The sequence below is a fragment of the Aquarana catesbeiana genome, linkage group LG07, assembly GCF_042186555.1.
Source record: "Aquarana catesbeiana isolate 2022-GZ linkage group LG07, ASM4218655v1, whole genome shotgun sequence".
In the NCBI taxonomy this organism is placed as follows: Eukaryota; Metazoa; Chordata; class Amphibia; order Anura; family Ranidae; genus Aquarana; species Aquarana catesbeiana.
Genome location: NC_133330.1, coordinates 176,003,629 through 176,016,004, shown reverse-complemented (window position 1 = coordinate 176,016,004; position 12,376 = coordinate 176,003,629).

Here is a 12,376-nt window from a genome sequence, read left to right as displayed (position 1 = left end):
GGGTAATCAATTAAAAAAAAAAAAAATACTCATCAGCCTTCTCTGTACCTGGAATTCTTGAGTCTGGTCCTGGACATATCCCAAGCAAATGTTTTTCCTCCAAAAAGAAATATCTTTCTCCCAGAGCCCAAACTCAAAATCTGAAATCAAAGAGATATCCCATAATGAGACTCTCTATGATAGTTATCAGTCCTATAGTTTTTTTTTTTTTCATCAGTCCTATTGTACCATTTGCCCAATTTTCAAAGAGCTCTCAAACATAACATCAAAGACAAGCTCATCTTTTGCCCAAGATCATCCTTTCTTCCAAGGTGGTTTCCACCTCAATGAGGACATAATCCTACAACATATTTGCCCTCCTCCAAAGCATTAAAAGGAAATCTGTCTTAAAGCGGAGGTCCACCTATCTATCGTTTTTTTTTTTTTGGAGTTCATTCACAAACTTTTCTTCTCATGATTATCTACTCACATGTTCTGTGTAATAAGTCTGCCTGTGTCCGATTTCGTTGTAAAGAATAACTTATAAAATTCACTGAAGGCGGTTTCCATCTTCATTGTGGGCATTTGAATCCCACAAGCATTTATTTCCTGGATGCGGTGAATGCTGTGCTCCCAGCATTCACCGAGATGTTGTGATGATGCTGTTGCACAATGCATGCTGGGAAGCCTGAAACTAGCTCCCAGGGGACTGTGTGAGGTCTGGGAGAGGCTAGAAACACGCCTACTCCCATGGGAGGAAAACCAGGAAGTGCTAAGAAGATTAGAAAAAAAAAGGTAATTACGGCAATTTAAATTTTTTTACACAGCATGTCAGCATCTAGGCAAGGAAAAGAGAATGCATAGAGATAATGTTCAAAATTTGGGTGGAACCCCGCTTTAAGTTCTTGATGTAGTCAGAGCCATTAGAGTCTACCTCAAAGCTACAGCTTCAATCAGACAGATGGATTCCTTATTTGTCCAGTCCTCAGGACCATACAAGGGACACCTTTCTTCCTGTGGTAGTCTGTATGTTTACACCTTGTGAGTTCAGATTCAGGTTCACCATGCAGATTTCTGTGCTTTGTATCACGTTTTCCCATTTCGGCATCTGTGAATATACACTTCCTTGTTTTAAAGTTCAATAAACTATAATGGTAATGCACTAGGCCTTTTCCCCCTTTGTTTGTTTACATCCTCCTTCCAAGTCCACCAGCATGGAATTGATAAGAAATCTGATCACTAGGGCATATACTCTCAAGGACAGATCTTTGCCTGTTCTTTTATATGCCCATTCCACCAGATCAGTGTCAGTTTCCTTCATAGTTCCACCAGGTGGATGTCAAATCATTTGCAGATGCAGCTTTCAGCCTCAAGGTTCTTGCAGCGAAGTTTGGTCTGTTGACCCTTGTTGCTGTTGGGCCTGTTTGCGCAGTGACATAATTTTAAACAGAAGACTTTGGTGATTATATTTTGTGCCATATATCTGGGGAAGCAAAAATTACATAAAAGTTGTGTTGGGAAAAATGAAGGAAAATGCCCATTTTTCAAATTTTTCCTAAAACCCAGGAAATAAAAATACACTCACTTCTTCTTTTTAAGTGCTTTTTTGCCCATTTTTACTCAAAGAAAGTTCAAAAACCAAAACTGATCGGTTTCTCTTGCAGGGGTTACATAGTTAATCTGGTTGAAAAAAGACACAAGTCCATCCAACAGAGAAAAAGAAAACACACACACACACAAATAGAAAACCTCCATATACACTATACGGTACTTACAGTTGATCCAGAGGAAGGAAAAAAAACTATTAAAGCATGATCCAATTTGCTCCAGCTGGGAGAGAAATTCCTTCCTGATTCCCAAAGAGCCAATTGGATATTCCCTGGATCAACTTTACCTATAAATATTTGTTTCCAGTTATATATGTGCATTTAGGAAAGAAGCCAGGCCTTTTTAAAAACAATCTACTGAGCTGGCCAGAACCAGCTCTAGAGGGAGTCTATTACACATTTTCACAGCTCACTTTGAAGAAGCAATTCCGCATTTGGAGATGTAATCTCTTTTCCTCCAGAAAAAAAATGTGTCCCTGTGTCCTCTGAGATGACATTAAAGTGAATAATTCTACACCAAGTTCACTGTATGGACCACTTATGTATTTATACATGTTGATCATATACCCCCTTAATCTCCTCTTCTCAAGAGAGAATAAACTCAGTTCAGCTCATCTTTCCTCATAGCAGAGCTCCTCCATACCTCTTATCAGTTTGGTTGCCCTTCTCCAGTTCTCCAATATCCTTTTTGTGAACTGGTGCCCAAAACTGAACTGCATATTCCAGATGAGGTCTTACTAATGGTTTGTACAGGTGCAAAATTATCTCTCTCTCTCTCTCTCTCTCTCTCTCTCTCTCTCTCTGGAGTCCATATCTCTTTTAATACAAGAAAGGATTTTTCTCGCTTTGGAAACTGCAGCTTGGAATTGCATGCCATTATTAAGCTTATGATCTACCAAAACACCCAGATCCTTCTCCGCCATTGATTCCCACAGTTGTACTCACCCTAGCATTTATGATGCATACATATTCTTAGCACCCAATTGCATAACTTTACATTTATAAACATTAAAACTCATCTGCCACATAGTTGCCCAATTAAACAGTGCATTGAGGTCGGCTTGTGAGTTGGAGACATCCTGTAAGGACGTTATTCCACTGCATAGGGACCATTAACCAGGAGGGGCCAGAAAATGCAGTTAAAATCACACCTTTAATGTTAAAGTAAAAATAATACAGATCAGGAACATAGTCAAAAACAGAAGCCAGGGTTAAGAAGCCAAAACGAGTAATTACATGAGCCAGGATCAGGTAGCCAGGAGTAAGTGTTGTCAGAAGCCAAAGATCAGGATCAGGAACCAGAAGAAACGTCAGTCAGACAAAGTCATAACAGGAACACATCAGAGACACACTGGAGATGTTGAACAGGTGAAGGCATTGAGGTAATGAGCAAGGCAGTTTAAATAGGGCTTGCCGTAGGCTGGACTAATGAGGCAGGTAATGGTAACCAGGTGAGTCACTGTGGAAACAATTAGTGGCTGGTAATTAACTGACAGCTAAGCAGACTTGAGCATGGAGAAGAGAGCTGCTAGAAGCCCAGCTCTAACACTACCCCCTCCTGAATGACCCCTCCCCCTCAGAGGGGCATCAGGCTGGAGAGAAAAATTTCTATGGAAAGCCTGGAGGAGGGCAGGAGCATGTAAATCCAAGGATGAGACCCAAAACTGTTCCTCCAGACAGTAACCCTTCAAATGAATAAGGTACTGCCTGCGGCCACAAAACCTATGGGAGTCAATGATAGATTGCATCTCATACTCCTCACGGTTGTCAACCAGAACCGGGCGAGGACATGGTACCAAGGTGGCACAGCGGTTGCACACCAATGATTTAAAAAGGAAACTCCACTGGGTTGATCTTACGGAGAATAGGGAGAGGCCCAATATACTGCAGCGCCAGTTTTAGTGAGGGAACACAGAGACGGAGGCTACAAGAAGACAGCCAGACCATCTGGCAGGTAGGCCTCAGTGGCCAGCACCTCTCTCTGGCACGTAGCAAGGATTCTTGGACTTGCACCCAAACAGAACAGAAATGTTCCTCCAATGCAGGAATTCCTTGTGGAACAAATGTGTCAGGCAACATGGTTGGCTGGAACCCATGATTCACCCTAGACTGAGGCAATTGGGAAACGCCACTGATGGCGCTATTGTGAGCAAACTTCACCCAAGGTAACAGGTCTGACCAGCTGTATTGGTGGTAAGAAATATAGCAATGGAAGAACTGCTCCAAGGTTTGGTTGGTTCGTTCTGCAGCCACATTGGACTGCAAGTGATATGCCAAGGAGAAGGAAAGCTGAATTTCCAACTGTGCAGAAAAGGCTCACCAAAAGCCTGGGCACAAACTGGCTACCCCCGTCTGAGATGATAACCTTAGGTAACACATGTAACTGAAAGACCTCCTGAGTGAAAGATTTATGCTAGTTCTTTGGACATAGGCAACTTCTTCAGTGGAATACAATGAGACATTTTCGAAAACTGGTCAACCACCATAAGAATAATTGTGTTGCCCTGGGAGTTGAGTAAATCCACAATAAAACCAATAGACAAGTGGGGCCAAGGCCTCACTCCACTGGGTATAGGTTGTAAGAGGCCCACTGGAAGGTGGTGTTTTTTTCTGAGCACACAGGGGACAAGCAGCTATGAAGTCGGTTGCATCAGCGCAAAGACTAGGCCACCAGAATTGTTGAGACATAGACCATATGAGTTGATTCTTCCCTGGGTGCCCAGCTGCCTTATTAGAATGGTAGGTCTCGAGCAAAGCAGTGCAGAGATTCTTGGGGACAAAGCAGCAGTCATGAATTTTTTTAGGAGGAGAATGGATCTGAGAGGCCAGAATTCTCTCACCCAAAGGTGAAGTAAAACTAGTGTGAATAGTGGCTAAAATGTGACCCAGAGGTATCACAGGAGTAGGAACCGACTCTATCTTGAAAGAGAAAAAACTGCCGCCACAATGCATCAGCCCTTATATTCTTCGTATCGGGTAAGAATGAGACTATGTAATTGAAGCTCGACAGAAAAAGGGCCCATCCTGCCCTTCTGGGAGATAAGTGTTTTGCCTCAAACAAAAATGTGAGATTCTTATGGTTAGTCAAAATGAGGACTGGCACAGTAGTATGCTCGAGGCGATGCCTCCATTTTTTAAAGCGGAGTTCCACCCAAAAGTGGAAGCTCCACTTATCTTACTCCTCCCTCCTTCCGGTGCCACATTTCACACTTTTCAGGAGGAGGAGGGAGCAGGTACCTGTTTTTGACAGGTACATGACCCCTCTTACGGGAGATCGCGCCACGGTACGATCACTTGGAAGTTTGGCCCCCTGCCTCCTTCCACCACTGAAAGTCCATTCAGAAAATGCGGCGTGCTTTGCGCATGCGCAGTAGGGAAGCAGCTGTGAAGGCTTCACTGTTGGTTTCCTTACAGACAATGACAGGGGCAGCACCCAAGAGATGATGAAAACATTAGCTGGGGTGCCAAAATCACCGGATTCCAGGACAGTGTCCTAATAGTTACAGTATGTGTAGTTTAAAAGTCAGCCGTTACAGTATGTGTAGCTGCTGACTTTTCCCCCCGCTTAAAAAGCTAAAATGATGGCTAACAATTCTCTGTCCCCAAATTCATAATTGCATTCTGCAGGAGATAATTTCTTAAAAAAGTAGCCACAGGGATGCATAGAGCTCATGAGAGCATGAGGCAGGAGGACACCTACTCCAGTCTCAGATGCATCAACCTCAAGAGTGAAAGGTAATGTAGGATCAGGGTTACATAACCCAAAAATGTAACCTGTTTACAATGGAACTCGCACTTTTCCAACTTGCAATACAGGTTATTTTCTCTCAACCTCTGTAGCACACAGAAGACGTCTGTGTGGTGGTTCTCTAGGAATTCTGAATATATGAGAATATCATCGAGGTAAATCCACACACTTTGCTGCAGCATATCTCAGAGGAAATCATTAATAAACTCCTGGAAAACAGCAGGAGTGTTGCAGAGACCAAAGGGCATTACGAGGTGTTCATGGTGTCAAGTCCTAGTATTAAACACAGTTTTCGATTCATAGCCCTCCTTAATCCTCACGAGATTATATGCCCCTCTCAAATCGAGTTTAGTGAAGACTGTTGCTCCCTTGAGGTGGTTATATTATTCCATAATCAATGGGATTAGATAAGTATTCTTAACTGTAATGCTATTGAGACCACTATAATTGATATAATTGATTCACCACTCTTTTTTTTTTTCACAAAGAAAAAGCCAGCACTGGCAAGAGATGAGGATTTGCAGGTGAACCCCCGAGAAAGTGAATGCAACATAGTCCTCCATGGCTTTATCCTCAGAGACAGTCACAGGGTAAACCCAGTCATGAGGAGGAATGGCACCAGATTGAAGGTCTATTGCTTAAGCATGTGAAGGGAAAATACCGGCCTGACCTTTCTCAAAGACATCACTGAATTCACAGTATTCCTCTGGCAATGAAGATAGTAAAGACATGCACATGACCTTAATCACTGTCTTTAAACATGTATTACTTCATTTTGACAACCAAGAGAGAACCTCAGCATGACGCCTATCAAAATAACTGTAACCAAGGATAACCAATGACCACTGGGTAACGAGGTGAGGAAATGACTTGAAATTGGATTATATCATGGTGAAAAGCCCCTACAGCCATGGTCAATGGAGCAGTTTTATGAGTCACATGGGCAGGCTGTAAAGGTCTCCCATCAATAGCCCCAATGATAGGTGGTGAGGCACGAGGCTTCAGCGGTATTGAGTGCTTCAACACGAAAGTACTATCTATGAACAAGCCTGCAGCCCCAGAATTGATTAGAGCCTGGGTATTAGGGATGGGCTGGATGTTCAAGTCAAGTGTAAGTTTGACTCGAACATTGGGTGTTCGTTTTTTTCATAGAACAAACAAACGAATGGGGCGCTCGTGGGAAGTTAGCTGGCTGCTAATTGGCCAATCATGGCTCAGAGGCTAAGTCCATGCCCCACACTATAGAAGCCTGCTACTTACACGTCAGCCATATATAGTGTATATGAATGGAGATTAGGCAGGGTAATTAGTGTAGTGTGCAGTCAGTCAGTGCAGATAATATATAATACAGTGTAGTGTAGAATATAGAAGAAGGTTATTTATGGGAATTAAATGTGTAGGACTGCCAACATTCTTAAAACATGAGAAAAAGGGAGCATGCAACAAGTTCAACAGGGGCCGCCCCCTTGGACTTTTAAGGCAGAAATAAAGGTAATAGACTAAATAAAAGGCAACCATGTGCCACTTTTATTGAGTACACAGTATCTGATAAATGTTGTAGTCATAAACAATCACATTAAAATATACAAAAAGTACACCAATGAACCAATTAATACATAGACATATATATCAAACCCAAAGCTAATAATCCAGGCACTGCCAGAGTCAAGCTGAGGTCAGTCCATGAAGATTTGTAGCATACATCCCGACATGTTTCGGAAATTTTATTGGTACGTATTTTCCTTCATCAGGGGAGAATTATACTTGGGTGACTTTATCTTTTATCTGCAACATAAATATAGTTACATAGTATTTGTGCAACAGTACATAAAAAGCAAGTGATTTTACATAATGAGCTATATAGTATTTAGGCTTATAGGTACTTACATATAGGGTTCATTGAAAAGACATGGGGAGATGCTAAAAACACATGCCTAAATACTAGCCTAAATACTATATGGCTCATTACATTAGCCAGCATCCCTCCTCTTCCACTCCCGACGGCTTCAGGTGCTTCATGGGGCTTGCGGGGGATCCAGACATGTCCCCCTCACCAGTCAGATCCCCCCAACTGCCCCCGCACCCCCAATCCATGGCCACTCTGAGCAGCATCTCTCCTTCCCCTCCCGCTGCCTGCAGCTTCTCCCTACACTGAGATTTGCGATCTGTTAGGCTGGGGAGCGCGACAGGGGAGGAGGGAGCAGTGTGGGTGGGGGTGAAGTAGGGGCTTGGGGGGGCTTAGTAAACATGTTTACTTAGATCCCCCCTGTAGTGCAGTGGATATAGGCAGTGATTGCTCCTATATCCACTGACAGCTTATACGTAGTAACCGCGCGTGTAACAATGTATCAGACTGTCATTTTTTTAATGAATGGAATCTCTATACAGATTCCTCATTCAAATAAAGTGCTGCAGAGAAAAGGGACTATCTTCAGTCCATTTCTCTGTCTCAAAAAAAGAGATGTGGGGGTCTGTTTAGACCACTGATATCGCACCAAAGCCCCCCCTGTAAAAAAAAAAATTAAAAAGTAAAAATAAATAAAAAAAAACACAAACATAGTAAGACCCCCAGGTCCGCCCACGCTCACATCTCCACAGTGATGGTTCTCCCCCCACATTCGCCCCATTCGCTCCATCCTGATTGGCCAGGAGGAGAAGCCGGAAGACGTTAGCAATGATTAATTCATTATTGTCACAAGTGGGTGGGTTCAGGGTGAAATGCTCTGCACCCCGAGTCCCACCTTTTTCAAGCCAATTAGAGCTCAGGGTCTAATCATGTGGCTTGAAAAAAAAACCTTTACAAATGTATGAGTACGGCACCCTGCAGGGGGGTGGTGCCCCAGCACCCCTAACGGACCGGCAGCTCCTGGTAAGACCCCTCACATGGAGCGGACTCTGTCAAGCAGATCTGCCTGCTTAGTGAGGGATCCGTCTGCTGATCCCTGCTGAGCAGGTGGATGACAGGACTATGCCCGCTCGGCTGATGCAGAGTGGACACGGACACAGCACGCTGTTCTCTATGGGGCGGTCGGATGGAAATGGACCACCTGTCCATTTCCATCAGATACCATCCTATCTGCTAGATGGATGGGGAATGGAATCCCCATCCGTCTGTTTTTATCAGACTGGATCGGATGCAGGCGGGTGTAAACTGACACATGTCCATTTACATCAGTCTCTCCATAGAGAACACGGATGTCAGATTGGGAACAGCAGCTATGCCTGTGCAGCCGTTGCATCCCAATTGACATAAATGGGACTGCCTGTACGGGGATGCACGGAACACCTGTGAATCCCTGTGCGAGTAAAGATGGCCCTCCATGGGCATACACTTTAGTATGCCACATGTGAACGATTGATTTTAGTGTATTTTTGTGAAAATAGCGAAATGATGAACATATATGGTTTGGGGGGGGGGGGGGGAGTCTTTAGCAAATTCTAAATACTGTAAGGGAAAAATGAAAACCTTCATATTTTTAGAAAAATTTGTATATTTACATTTCTGTGTAGGTTCTATTTTAACCAGTTTGCAAAAAGGCGCAATGTAAAAATTACAAATATTTGTTATGTATTAACTCCATATAGGTTAAGCTTTTATATTTAGTTGGAATTTAGCAGGAATTTTGTAAAATTAGCTGTGTTTTTATCCGCTAACAATGGTTTTAGTGTATTTTTAGCAAGAATATTGTTTTGATAAACATTTGCGCAAATACCGCAGGGCCTAAAAAATCAGTAGCACCTTATTTTTATTCCAGAGGTCATATGCTTTCAGAAAATATATGGTGTGTGTGGGGGGGGGGGGGGTCTTTTACAAACTCTGAAAGCTGTAAGTGAAAAATGAAAACCTCCATATTTTTAGAGAAATTTTTGGGTACGTTTGATTTTCACCATTTTGCAGAAAAACGCAGTTTAAAATTTACAAATATTTGCTATTTATTAACTCCATACAGGTTACACTTTTATATTTAGTAGGAATTTAGCAGGATTTTTGTAAAATTAGCTGTGTTTTTATCTGCTAATAATGGTTTTAGTGTATTTTTAGCAAAAGTATTTTTTTGATAAACATTTGCGCAAATACCGCAGGGTCTAAAAAAATCAGTAGCCCCTTCATTTTATTCTAGAGGCCATATGCTTTCAAAACATATGGTTCTTGGGGGTCTTTTACAAATTCTGAAAGCTGTAAGGGAGAAATTAAAACCTTTAGATTTTTTGAGAAATTTTGGATATTTACATTTTTGCGTACATTCAATTTTCAACATTTTGCAAAAAGGCACAATGTAAAAATTTTAATTTTTTGTTATTTATTAACTCCATATAGGTTAAGCTTTTATATTTAGTAGGGATTTAGCAGGAATTTTGTAAAATTAGCTGTGTTTTTATCTGCCAATTAGGGATGAGCTTCGAGTTTGAGTCGAACTAATGTTCGACTCGAACATTGGCTGTTCGCAAGTTCGCAGAACAGCGAACAATTTAGGGTGTTTGCGGCAAATTCGAATGCCACAGAACACCCTTTAAAAGTCTATGGGAGAAATCAAAAGTGCTAATTTTAAAGGCTTATATGCAAGTTATTGTCATAAAAAGTGTTTGGGGACCTGGGTCCTGCCCCAGGGGACATGGATCAATGCAAAAAAAAGTTTTAAAAACGACCGTTTTTTCAGGAGCAGTGATTTTAATAATGCTTAAAGTCAAACAATAAAAGTGTAATATCCCTTTAAATTTTGTAGCTGGGGGTTGTCTATAGGATACTTGTAAAGGGGCGCATGTTTCCCGTGTTTAGAACAGTCTGACAGCAAAATGACATTTCAAAGGAAAAAAGTCATTTAAAACTACTCGCGGCTATTGCATTGCCAGTCCGACAATACACATAGAAGTTCATTGATAAAAATGGCATGGGAATTCCCCACAGGGGAACCCCAAACCAAAATTAAAAAAAAAATGATGTGGGGGTCCCCCTAAATTCCATACCAGGCCCTTCAGGTCTGGTATGGTTTTAAGGGGAACCCCGCGCCAAAAAAAAAACAAACAGCGTGGGGTCCCCCCAAAAATCCATACCAGACCCTTATCCAAGCACGCAACCTAGCAGGCCGCAGGAAAAGAGGGGGGACGAGAGAGCGCCCCCCCTCCTGAACCGTACCAGGCCACATGCCCTCAACATTGGGAGGGTGCTTTGGGGTAGCCCCCAAAACACCTTGTCCCCATGTTGATGAGGACAAGGGCCTCATCCCCACAACCCTGGCCGGTGGTTGTGGAGGTCTGCGGGCAGGGGGCTTATCGAAATCTGGAAGCCCCCTTTAACAAGGGGACCCCCAGATCCCGCCCCCCCCGTGTGAAATGGTAAGGGGGTACTTACCCCTACCATTTCACTAAAAAACTCAAAAATGTTAAAAATGACAAGAGACAGTTTTTGACAATTCCTTTATTTAAATGCTTCTTCTTTATTCTTTCTTCTATCTTCCTTCATCTTCTTCTTCTGGTTCTTCTGGCTCTTCTGGTTCTTCCTCCGGTGTTCTCATCCAGCATCTCCTCCGCGGCGTCTTCTATCTTCTTCTCTTAGGGCCGCTCCACACCCATGGCATGGGGGAAGGCTCACGCTCTTCTCTTCATCTTCTTCTCTTCTTCATCTTCTTCTTCATCTTCTTCTTTTCTTCTCTTCTTCATCTTCTTCTCCAGGCCGCTCCGCATCCATGCTGGCATGGAGGGAGGCTCCCGCTGTGTGACGGTGTCTCCTCTTCTGACGGTTCTTAAATAACGGGGGGTGGGGCCACCAGGTGGCCCCGCCCCCTCTGACGCACGGGATATGATGGGACTTCCCTGTGGCATTCCCCGTGATGTCACAGGGAAGTCCTGTCAAGTCACCGTGCGTCAGAGGGGGGCGGGGTCACCGGGTGGCCCCACCCCCCGTTATTTAAGAACCATCAGACGAGGAGATGCCGTCACACAGCGGGAGCCTCCCTCCATGCCAGCATGGATGCGGAGCAGCCTGGAGAAAAAAATGAAGAAGAGAAGAATATGAAGCAGAGAAGAAGATGAAGGGTTAAAATAGGGCTTATTTTCAGGGTATGGCTTGTATTGCAGCCCTCCTGGAAAACCTCAGTAGGTCTTATTTTCGGGGAAACACAGTATAATACACTGTAGTGTAGAGAATATATAATACAGTGTAGTAAAGAGTATATATATATATTACAGTGTAGTGTAGACAATATATAATACAGTGTAGTAAAGAGTATATATAGTACAGTGTAGTGTAGAATATATAATACAGTGCCGTGTAGAGAATATATAATACAGTGTAGTGTAGAGTATATATAATAAAGTGCAGTGCAGAGTATATAATACAGTGTATTGAAGTGGGTAAGGGAACCCTATGACAGGCATGCAGCCTGGCAGGCCAGGAAAGGGGGGGGGAAGAGAGCATACCCCCCTCCTGAACCATACCAGGCCACTTGCCCTCAACATGGGGAGGGTGCTTTGGGGTGCCCTCCAAAGCACCTTTTCCCCATGTTGATGGAGAAAAGGGCCTCTACCCGACAACCCTGGGCTGTGGTTGTCGGAGTCTGCGGGCAGGGGGGCTTATCAGAATCTGGAATCTGAACAAGGGGGCCCGCAGATCCTGGCCCCCCCATGTGAATGGGTATCGGGTACATTGTACCCCTACCCATTCACGAAAAAAGTGTACACAAGTAAGAAACACAGTAAACAGTTTTTGACAAGTCCCTTATTATAAAAGAAAAAAATAAATAGTTTCCCTCAATGTAATCACCTCCCCATGTTGAGGGCAAGCGGCCTGGTATGGTTAAGGAGGGGGGGGCACTCGCTTCCCTCCCTTTCCTGGCCTGCTAGGCTGCATGCCTTTCATAGAGTTCCCCTTAACCACTTTAATACACTGTATTATATACTCTGCACTGCACTGTATTATGTATACTCTACACTGCATTGTATTATATATACTCTTGACTACTGTATTATATATTCTCTACACTGCACTGTATTATATATTCTACACTACACTTTATTATATATACTCTTTAGTACACTGTATTAT